The following is an 11,010-nucleotide window of genomic DNA, read 5'->3' as shown; positions in this document are numbered from 1 at the left end:
CTAAGTGCTAGCCTTGAAAAATATTTTAAATCCTATAAGGAGAGGAAGTTGGGGTTCACCATCCATCATCACAGTATCACTGGAAGTCACTTAGTGAAAGGCTGTAGGGAATATATATATATATATATATATATATATATATATATATATATATATATATATATATATATATATATATATATATATATATATATATATATATAAAAAGTAGAGAACAAAAAAACAAAAAGTACTCACCATTGTCAGCCCTCCAATAGCTCTACCAAATTAGCCTCCCCTACCAGAGGACAAGGGGAAGGGGCAAACTGGAAGTAGCATTGCCACATTGACTGTATGGCCAGAAGTGGCGTGCCCACTGGATGTGATATCACACACTGCACCATTGTGTACCAGTGCAGCATATCCAGTGAAGGATATTTATAAGGAGATAAGTGTGAGCTCCTACTAGCAACCTGGGAGCTGTGCTCCTCTCTTGTCCACTGGAGAGAGGGCGGCTAATTTGGTGGAGCTATTGCATGTCATTTTCTGAAGAAATGTGTAAGAAGAACAATTTTGTAGAATTTAGCCACTAGAAAAAAGACTTAAAATTACAATTATATTGATGGTGATGGAACAATGTTAGTTGGAAGGATATCCTCATCTTTTTATGGTAATATGTTTAGTGCTTTACAATATTAGCATCTCTAAGTCCACAGAAAAAAAACGTAAAAAAAAAAAAATTCAGTCAAATAGCAAATTAGGATTTTGGAGAAGTTTATAATGTGTGGAAATGTACTAATTGGTGGCATGACCTTTAAGGCCTAACTGCAGTAAACATTTTTTTGGCTTGGGCAGAGGGGGGGGGGGGGTATGGTAAAAAACGATTGTTACGTTTTTTTCTCTCGATGACTCCAGGGGAGATTTCACCTCTTTTTCTTATCCGGTGATGCTTGTACAAGAAATAAAAGGAAAGGTTGTCACATAGAAAAGCGTGGGCAGCCATCCTATCTCAGTCTTGACTCCCATACTTTGAGGAATTTCTGTGGCCAACTGATGGCTGCTTTGGGTTATTAGGTTTGAACACCTTCTGGATGCTCTGTTTGGCACTTGATAGTATTAGCACAGTGTTAACAGGCCTCCCATATGGGTCAACTAAATGCCTTGATGATTCTCTATTGTGATATTCTAAGTAGAACTCTGGGATTGTTACTGGTTTTGTATTTTATCCTTCTATGAAACACTTGCTAGACTTTTTGTACAGTCACTGATGCGTCGTAATTTCATGTTTTCTTTATTAAACCTGTCAAAACTTTAATAAAAAAGATCGGAAATAAAAGCATGGGCAGCCATAAAAACATGCAGTTCCAGTGTTCCTCATTTCACTAAAGATACATTTTTGTTTACACCATATGGCCAAAAGTTTTTGCATTTTTCCATCACACCTACATGCCTTGATGGACATCCCATTCCAAAACCATGGACTTTATTATGGAGTTCCTTTTGAAGTTACAACATTATTTACTCTCCTGGGCAGGCTTTGGATCTCATGACTTTGGAGTGTATCTGTGGGAATGTGTGCCCATTCAAACCAAAAGAGCATTTGTGAGGTAAGGTACTGATGTTGGATAAGAAGATCTGGCTCTCCACTGATGTTCTAATTCAGTGGTTCTCAACCTGTGGGTCGGGACCCCCCTGGGGGTCGAATGACGATTTGCCAGGGGTCACCTAATCCTGGGCTGTTCCTGAATCCCGCACCACTCTCCCAGCCTTTTTGTGGCTGCCCAGCTGGCCTGTCCCTGGAGCCCGCGGCCGCCCACTCAGCCTCAGCCGTCCATTTAATTCACTGCATGGCTGGGGGGCAGAGACTAGAGGTCAGCTGAGTGGTGAGTAATGTGAAGTGGGTGGGGCCCCATCTCCTTATTTCATCATAGGTCTCTTTGCTGCGAGACACCACAAAGTTGGAGACACAGTGAGTAACACTACCTGTGATTAGAGATAAATGTCCCCACTACAGGTCTAAGGTCAGCAGGTGACCTTAATCAAGAGCACCTAAGTTTGCTGATCAGAACTCCCTCCAACACTGCCACTGATCCTATTCCCCCCACCTAGGAGTAAGAGAAGGAATACAAATAGAGAATACATGGAAGGGAGAGAAAAAGAGGGGGAGGCACAAAGAAAAAGGGAGAGAAAGAATAAGAGAACAAGAAAGACGGTTAGAGAGAGGGATGGGGGGAAGCAAGAAATTAGGATAGAGAGAGATAAAAGGGAAAGAAAGGAGAACAAAGAAAGAGTTGTACATCCTAACATGTACCATAAGGGGTTTTAATACTGTACGAGTGCAGGGGACTCGGAGAGCGTCAAATGTCCGTGAGTTAGGGGCGTAAATTACTTGTCTTGCCTTGGGGGCCAACAACCCACACTGCAAAAATAATTTTACTGTGAGGGGTCCCCACAACTTGGGAAATTTTATCAAGGGGTCACGGCACTAAAAAGGTTGAGAACCACTGTTCTAATTAATCACAGAGGTGTTCAGAGTTCTATGTAAGCTGCTCAAGTTTCTCCACTCCAAACTCCTCAAATTATGTTTTTATGCTTAGGGGCATAATGATCCTGGGTGAGAAAAGGGCCTTCCACAAATTTCTGCCATAATGTTTGAGGTGGACAGTTGTTTATAATGTTCTATGGTGTAGCATTTACAGTACTCTTTACTTAAACATCTGCACCTAATTATTTTGAGGAATATCCGATCCAATAGCAGTTCAGGTAAAAGGCAGGCAGAGTTTGGGGAATAGTCCAATATCTGATCCAGGTCATACATAGGGAAATCCAGATTAACAAAGCAGGGCAGACAAACAGGAGGCTTGATCAGGAACAATGCAGGTATACTGTCTCTATTACAAACAAGAGATAGAGTGTTCGGTTTGCTCATATCAGGTGACTGACCAGATCAATCACCTTCCAGGTGAATACAGACAGGGGGAATGCAACAGCCAGATGGTGGAATGAGGAGCAGGAGCACTTAAGTGATCCTGACAGGAACAAAGTCTAAAAAGGGAATTTTGGGACTTTAAAGTTCACCCAAAAATCAACTTTCTGCAGTTAGATCCAGCATACTGCTGACATCTTCAATATGCTGGTCTTTTTTTTTGGTACTTATCGTTTTACCAGTATTTCTTCTATGGCTCCGAGCGGGGATTACTTCCTGGTATAGGCATTCCTAAAAACAAGCAAGTTGATTGACAGCCTTCGATAGCGCGTCACGGCTTCCGAAAATCCACACGAGTGACACTCTGCAATTTACGGCGCCTGCGCAGTCAGCTCTACACGGCAGGCGCAGGCGCCGTAAACAGCCAAGTGTCACCTCGGCTGTTTTCGGAAGCCGTGACGCGCTATTGAAGGCCGTCAATCAACTTGCTTGCCTTCGGGAACGCCCATTCCCCGCAGGATTCCCCGCTCGGAGCCATAGAAAAAATACTGCTAAAACGATAAGTACCAAAATAAAATAAAAAAAGACCAGCATACTGCAGATGTCAGCAGTGTACTGGATCTAACTGCAGAAAGTTGATTTTTGGGTGAACTCCCGCTTTAAATGAGACTGTAGATGTGGTGGAGGTAAATTGGATGGGGGTTTATATTTATTAATTATAGAAAAATGCAAACACATCTCAATAACAGAAACCACATAAAAGAAAAAACATTGAAATATGAAATACTGTATGTGCACATGCAATATGGGCATCAAGGGTACAACAGTGTATAACAACCATGCACCACTTAATGGTCTGAATTGGTAGATTAATACATTCAATGAGTTTATATATATACATGTATCATCTGAGCAGAATTTGGTAAGAGAATAAAATATTAGAAAACCAGTAGGACCATCATTGGTCGGAAAATTATGTTGACATTTTGATGATATTTCTGCATCCCTATACCCAACGTATGTGTGTAGAACACTCATCAGGGGCGGATGCTCTGGGATATCAGATAGCAAGCAAACCAGGCATGTGGCTATAGCCCAGCCAAGGCCTTTGCTTGTACAGATGAACTTAGGGAACCCTGGATGGATGGTCGCACTGATTCCCACACCGATAGCACCATAAGATCTGTAATCGTAATATTCAGCTCTCAGTATCTCTCCGGCTCGGCTCAGCAGAGGTTCATTGTCCCAGCTGTCAAGGCTAGCCCCAAATAGTATACAGAAACCTTGCGAGCCCCCCCCCTAACTCAGGAAGGTTATGCAGTGCTTGACTTAATCTCTGATCCACTGAAGAAAAGCCCAGGAAGTGCTCTCTCCCTAGTCCAATATTCGATCCAATAGCAGTTCAGGTAAAAGGCAGGCAGAGTTTAGGGAATATTCCAATATCCGATCCAGGTCATACACAGGGAAATCCAGATTAACAAAGCAGGGCAAATGGGAGGCTTGATCAGGAACAATGCAGGTATACTGTCTCTATCACAAGCAAGGGATAGAGTGTAAGGTTTGCTCATATCAGGTGACTGACCAAATCAATCACCTTCCAAGTGAACACAGACAGGGGGAATGCAACATCCAACACCTGGATGGTGGAATGAGGAGCAGGAGCACTTAAGTGATCCTGACAGGAACAAAGTGATTACTGCTAGCAGCTATAATGGTCACTAGCAATAATCGCATGTAAAATCTGACAGCTGGTTGCACCCAATTTGATCGATCAATTAACTTGGGTACATTCAGCCTGCCCATACATGGTTCGAATCTCAGCTCGTTTAGCAGGCAAAGACTCAAACCATCTTTGGCAAGCTTTAAGGCTACATAGACAACATTAAAAAACGAAGATCTTCCCCTCTCTATAAAAAAAAATGATAATAAGTAGCTGGAATTATACCTTAAAATGTCAGAATCCTAAGCAAAGAGGGTTGGGACTTTATGTTCATTCCTGGTCAGTACCTTTATGTACCTGAACAGGGATGGAGATGCATGTTATCATGCATCTAATTTAAAGTCCCCCAAAAAAAAACCTTTTACTTAAAATGTCAGAAAGTAAAATCTGTATATCCAAAAAGTATAAACGAATATGCTGAGACAGAAGCTTACCCTGAATTGTGTCATCCTTGTCAAAGTCTACCTTGCATTCTTGGCAACCTTGGGAAGATGAATATAGCCACTGTTATAAAAGATGCCTTTAACCTTCAAGGCCTGAATCAATTCCACTAGCATTGTTCTACAATATATACTGTCACAATATAAAGAAAGAACTATTCCAGTGACTCTTATAAATCATTCCAGCTTTCCACATTGCAAAATCAATCATACTCAAGATGTCTAAAACGTCACATATATTTGCTGAAAATATTGATCACTTAATTACATTCATCCTGCTCACTGTCATTCTTCTGGCTCGGCTATAACTTTTCAAAGATCTCTTTTTCAGTGGACAGCAGTGAAGATCAATTAATATAAATGTGGATTGAATATGTAGGTTGACATTGCTGACCTCCTTTGGAAAATGCTTGCTGCCTGGCTGTTTCCAGCTTTAAGGCCCCGTACACACGACCGAGTTTCTCGGCAGAATTCAGCCAGAAACTCGGTCGGAGCTGGATTCTGCCGAGAAACTCGGTCGTGTGTACACTTTTCAGCGAGGAACCCGTCGAGGAACTTGTCGGGCCGAAAAGAGAACATGTTCTCTATTTTCTCGTTAGTCAATGGGAAAAGTCGGCCCGCCGAGTTCCTCGGCGGCTTCCACACTGAACTCGACGAGGAACTCGATGTGTTTGGCACGTCGAGTTCCTCGGTCGTGTGTACGGGGCCTAATACTTTGTCATTGACCTAAAACTAGCATGTCATAGTTTTTTTTTTTTTTTTGCAGGATGGTCCCTCTTATGATTCTCTAGTTTTCTGTGTCCTGGTAGTATGTCTCACAAAATAAGTTCAAGTGAGAGCAGGGGTGTACAAAGTACAAATAAATATTAAATATTCCAATTAAGATGAATATTTAACTGTTTTTGTGTTTTAGCCCCTGCTGTTTTTCCCCCCCAAATCACTTTATACTGTATATGCCTTATGCCATGTACACACGATCGGTTCATCCGATGAAAACGGACCGATGGATTTTTCCATCAGATATCCGATGAAGCTGAACCTCATCAGTCTTGCCTACACACCATCAGTTAAAAAAACGCGGTGACGTAAAACACAACGACGTGCAGAGAAAAATGAAGTTCAATGCTTCCGAGCATGCGTCGACTTGATTCTGAGCATGCATGGATTTTTGACCGATGGATTTCCCCACAGACAATCGTTTTTTTCTATAGTTTTTTTAACCATCAGAAAATTTTTAAAACAGGTTCTAAGCTTTTTCACCGATGGGAAAAAAAACGATGGGGCCCACACACGATCGGTTCGTCTGATAAAAACGGTCCATCGGACCGTTTTCATCAGACGAACCGATCATGTACGCGCCATTATTCCATGCAAACTTCCGGACAGTCCACTGACAATATGACTAAGGACCTTCTATCCTTTAGTGGTGAGTGGTCCATATTACTGGAAGCTAATCACAATGAATATTGATGATAGGGCAGACTGGACTGTACTTCATAATTATCTGGATGATTTTTCCCTACCACTGAACCACCAGTTACGCTCAGTTTATAGAGGTACTTCAAAGAGTATAATATTTTTTTCTGTGGTATACTTTCTATATTAGATTTTCTAGAAGTATTTGTTAGAGGTGGGCTAAGTAATGCCTTTCAGTGACTGGAGCTTTGCAGGGAAGTGATCCAGAGGATTTGCGACTATGTCAGTTGTATCACGATGTTCTGATTCCCTGTACTGCCCTTATCCTGGCCAGAAGTACACTATTACTTAAAGTGGTTGTAAACCTCAGACATGAAATATGAACAAAGCATATGCCTCTATGGTGTGTCAATTAAGAGCACTAAGTGTCACTTTTGTCTGGTTTCCTGGCAGCTTTCCTGGCACTAAGAGAAAAATGGCGACAGGGTAGGAAACTCCAGCTGATTGACTGCCTACCTCCAATCAGCTGTCAGGGCTCTCCTCACTAAGTTACTAAGTTACTTCAGCTCTCCGCCCCCTTTTTCTGAACTCTCAGACAAGATTTAAAATTCAGCACTTTGAACGGATGTATGGAAAAAAGGGCTGCAGATAAACAGGTATGATTTATGTAGGAGGATTTGTTTAATCTCTGGGCATCACCTTAGACCAGTCACCTTTCTGGGTATATATAAGGGTTTAATCTAAGGCCTCAGTACACACAAGGTTCCACTTACATAGTTACATAGTCAGTAGAGTTGAAAAAATACACCAGTGCATCCAGTTCAACCTATGGCGTGTATTTGCATGTGTTTATGTCAATAGTAAATCGTATATCCCTGTATGTTGGGCTCTGGCGGGCTCTGCATGTGTACTATGCGAACACGCTGGAGCTCATCCTTAGTCCTACAGATACAACCGGCCCTTTGAGGAAAGCCATACTGCTGATGCGGCCCCCAATGAATTTGAGTTTGACACCCCTGCCCTAATAGGTTTTTATAAACTATCAACGTTCCCTGCTGATACCCCTGCTTGTGAAAGAGAACTTCACATCCTTACTGCTCTGATAGTAAAGAACCCTCTACTCAAATTAAAGGAACACTGTATTAGCTTTGTTGCCCTTCTATGAATGCTCTCCAGTTCCAGCACATCCTTCCCAAGGACTGGTGCCCTGAACTGGATGGCATACTCAAGATGCGGCCGGACCAAAGTCTTGTAGAGTGGGAGAATTACAAGCTGAGTAATAAAAATTCGAGCAGAATTTTGGTGGAAAACCTCAATCGTTGGTGGGATCAAATTGATTTATGTTTTCATCAGCAGTGACAAGGTACAATTTGAAGGAACAGGATGGAATTTTCCAATTTTTATTTTGGTTCTTTAACTACTAGAGTACCGGGCCATCGTCAAATGACGGCTCCACGGTTACTCTGAAAATTCAACAGGACGTCATTTGACATCCTGTATTCTTGCGGCCACTGGGGGGCGCGCGAGCGCGCCGGCGGCAGCGCGCGCGCGCCCGGCGCGTCCCCGAGATGCCGATGCGCGTGCCTGGCGGTCGCGATGTCCGCCAGGCACTCGGGATCGGCGGCTACAGGGACAAGACGTGGAGCTCTGTGTGTAAACACAGAGCTCCACGTCCTGTCAGGGGAGAGAGGAGACGGATCTGTGTCCCTTGTACATAGGGACACAGCATCGGTCACCTCCCCCAGTCACCCCCCTTTCCCCACAGTTAGAACACAATTTAGGTATACATATTAACCCCTCCCTCACCCCCTAGTGTTAACCCCTTGAATGCCAGTCACATTTATACAGTAATTAGTGCATATTTATCGCATTAATCGCTGTATAAATGTGAATGGCGCCAAAAACGTGTCAAAAGTGTCCGATGTGTTCGCCGCAATGTCACGGTGACAGTAAAAAAAATCGCAAATCGCCGCCAATACTAGTAAAAAAATTAATAAAATAAAAATGCCATAAATCTATCAGCTATTTTGTAAACGCTATAACTTTTGCGCAAACCAATCAATATATGATCATTGCGATTTTTTTTACCAAAAATATGTAGAAGAATACATATCGGCCTAAACTGAGGAAAAAAAACGTTTTTTTTAAAAAAAAATGTGATATTTATTAAATAAAAAAGTAAAAAATAGTGTTTTTTTTTAAAATTGTCACTCTTCTTTTGTTTATAGCGCAAAAAATAAAAACCGCAGAGGTGATCGAATACCACCAAAAGAAAGCTCTATTTGTGGGAACAAAATGATAAAAAAATTGTTTGGGTACAGTGTAGCACGACCGCGCAATTGTCATTCAAAGTGCGACAGTGCTGAAAGCTGAAAATTGGCTTGGGCAGGAAGGGGCGTAAGTGCCCAGTATGGAAGTGGTTAAAAATGGACATGCTGGGATAGATGCTCAGGCAGTGTGCTTGGTTCATGTATGCTATAGATGGTGGAGAAGTGATAATATAATAATTGCAGGTGTAGCTAGGAGACAGAGAGCAATTTAGGACACTGTATTGCAGTGCTCTCTGTGCTCACAATGGACTTATGTTGAATGGGTTAACACTACCTCACCTCCATCCACCAGGGGGAGCTGTCAAACAGAAGGAGCTCAAGAGACTTGATGGTTGGCAGCACTGAATCATGGTAAATTAAGTTTAGGAAAGAAACTTTACTATGGCAGTCTTTGGCCCATTGGACCATTTCCTGTGAGAAGGCCGAGGTGTGTACTGTACATTGCTGCTCCTGTGTGATTGATTGATTGATTTAATAGATTTATAATGTGCCAAATACTGACCCGTCAGGGCAGTGTCTAATCGCAGAAAACATAACTGGAAATAGGTAAATCAAGTCAGGAAGGGAAAGAAATAGAAGGAAAAGAAAAAAGGAGAGCAAGAAAAACTAAGAAACAGATCACCAGGGAACAACAGGGAGAACTAACATGACTCGGCCTGCTTTTTCTCAAACAAACAAGTTTTTAGCCTTTTACGAAAGGCCATAATAGAGGGGAGAGACCGAATGGAAGCAGGAAGACTATTCCATAGAGCCGAAGCTCTGACAGAAAACCGTCTGCCCCCAAAGGTAAGCAAACGGGCAGATGGGCAAGTGACAAGACCAGCTGTTAGTGATCTGAGTGCTCATGCAGGGGCATATCGCGTTATCAAGGAATTCAGATATTGTGGGCCCGTCCCATGATAAGCACGATAGGCGAGACAAAGAGCCTTAAACTCAACGCGATCTACCACAGTGAGCCAGTGCAGTGATCGCAGGGTAGGGGTAATATGCTCCCGCCTATTTAGGCCGGAGATTAGTCTAGCGGCCTGGTTCTGGACGAGCTGGATTTTCCTCAGCCACTTTAGAGGCATACCCAAATACACAATGTTGTTAAAGTCAATCCTGGAGTTCACGAGACATTGAACCAAGACTTTCCGGTGGTTCTGAGAAAACAGATTTTTTACCTTTCTCAGACACCTGATGTAATACAGTGCGTTGCGGATACATTGATTGACTTGGGGTATCCAATTCAGATTACAGTCAAAAATTGTCCCCAGGACACAGACTTTATTCACCGGAACAGGACATAGCCCAAGGCTCGTGGGTCAGTTCCACAGAAAGACAGCTGGATCAATACGTCCAGAGATGAGAATTTCTGTCTTTTTAGCATACTGTCACGTACCTTACCAGAGGCTGAAGTACTGAGAGGGCTTCCCTTGCGACTGAGTGCAGAACGCCCCCTGGAGGTGACACAGGGGGTGCTATGCCCAGAGATGCAGGGGTTGCCAGCTGCGACTTGCTGAGAAGATGTAGAAGCTCAGCTGTCCACCAGGATACGCGGTCAGGCAGGGGTACCACGAAAGTACCAGATGAGGTAGAATCGCAGGGAAACCCAGGGGCGGAGTCAGGAGCCAAGCCGGAAGTCATGCACAGGAAACAGGAGGTAGCTGGAGCAGGTCAGAAGGCAAGCCGAGGTCATACACTGGAACAATCAGGCAGGAATGGGATAACGGGTAAACCGAGAGACAAGCCGGGGTCATACACGGAGGAATCTGGTCAGGCAAGCCGGGTCATCAATGGGTACACAGGAACACAGGAACAAGAGCTCAGGAACACACAAAGGCTGAAGATCATGCAGCAGTTGGTAACTGCTGCAACAAGTCCTTAAATAGGGCACTGACGCCAGGAGTCCCGCCCGCATTGCGTGCGCACTGGCGCACACGAATGCGCAGTAAAGAATACAGGATTTGCAGAATTGTTACCCGTTTGCGCGCGCATGATGGCAGATAGGAAAGGACCGGTTTTAACCTGAAAGGTCCTGTGGGTGAGGAAGTCTGAAAGCCAGTGTGAAGCAGAGCCGGTAATGTTAAACTCGTCCCAAAGCCTGGCAATCAACATAGCTTGGTCTACAGTGTCAAAGGCTGCGGAGAGGTCAAGGAGCACCAGGTTGTGCACATCAACCTGTCACAAGCCTGCAGCCATATGCTAAGGACTGGAGTC

The sequence above is a fragment of the Rana temporaria genome, chromosome 4 (assembly GCF_905171775.1).
Source record: "Rana temporaria chromosome 4, aRanTem1.1, whole genome shotgun sequence".
In the NCBI taxonomy this organism is placed as follows: domain Eukaryota; kingdom Metazoa; phylum Chordata; class Amphibia; order Anura; family Ranidae; genus Rana; species Rana temporaria.
The sequence above is the reverse complement of the archived record's forward strand: the minus strand, read 5'-3'. Positions refer to the sequence as shown.